Genomic DNA, 673 nt, shown 5'->3' with positions numbered 1-673 from the left:
TATAATATTCTATTTTCATTTTTGAATACACTAAAAAAATATTGTGGGACTTATGCCTTGTTACGTTGAACTTTGAAGATAATAGATCACCTAATAATTATAACTAACTTGTCTAGCCTTCACCTTTTTTCAAAATGTTAAAATGCAAGTGGTAGCATATATATCTATAAAATTATACAAGTAATCTAATCAAACAAGAACAAACTGTTATGTCAGGTAAATTCAACTTATTTCTAAGTGAATTTGGTAAACAAGAATTGGCGACCTGAGTTCGTACTGCCTAGCACTACAAAAAATTCGCCTTTTAGCCACGCGTGAAATCGTGGCTAAATGGTCGCCAAACTGTGGCTATCACGTATTGGCCACGGCCACTTAGCCAAGGTCGGCTGCGTGCCCAACAGGGGCGTCGCCATGAAATTTGCCACGGTTTTAGCGTTCGTGGTAACATTCTTCTAGCCACGGTCTACCCATGGGTAAATTTGCCTACAACAAATCATGACTTACCCATATATTAGCCGTAGCTAGTTTAGGCGTTGGTAATTTGCTCATAACTTTCATACAAAATATGAACTAGCTACGGTTCAACCGTGGCAAAAGTGTGTTTTTTTTAAAAAAAAAAACACAATAAATTCCCTACTATATATCCCAATATCAATACACTAATTGATAGGCA

This window comes from Solanum tuberosum, unplaced genomic scaffold (assembly GCF_000226075.1).
Source record: "Solanum tuberosum cultivar DM 1-3 516 R44 unplaced genomic scaffold, SolTub_3.0 scf00255, whole genome shotgun sequence".
In the NCBI taxonomy this organism is placed as follows: domain Eukaryota; kingdom Viridiplantae; phylum Streptophyta; class Magnoliopsida; order Solanales; family Solanaceae; genus Solanum; species Solanum tuberosum.
The sequence above is the reverse complement of the archived record's forward strand: the minus strand, read 5'-3'. Positions refer to the sequence as shown.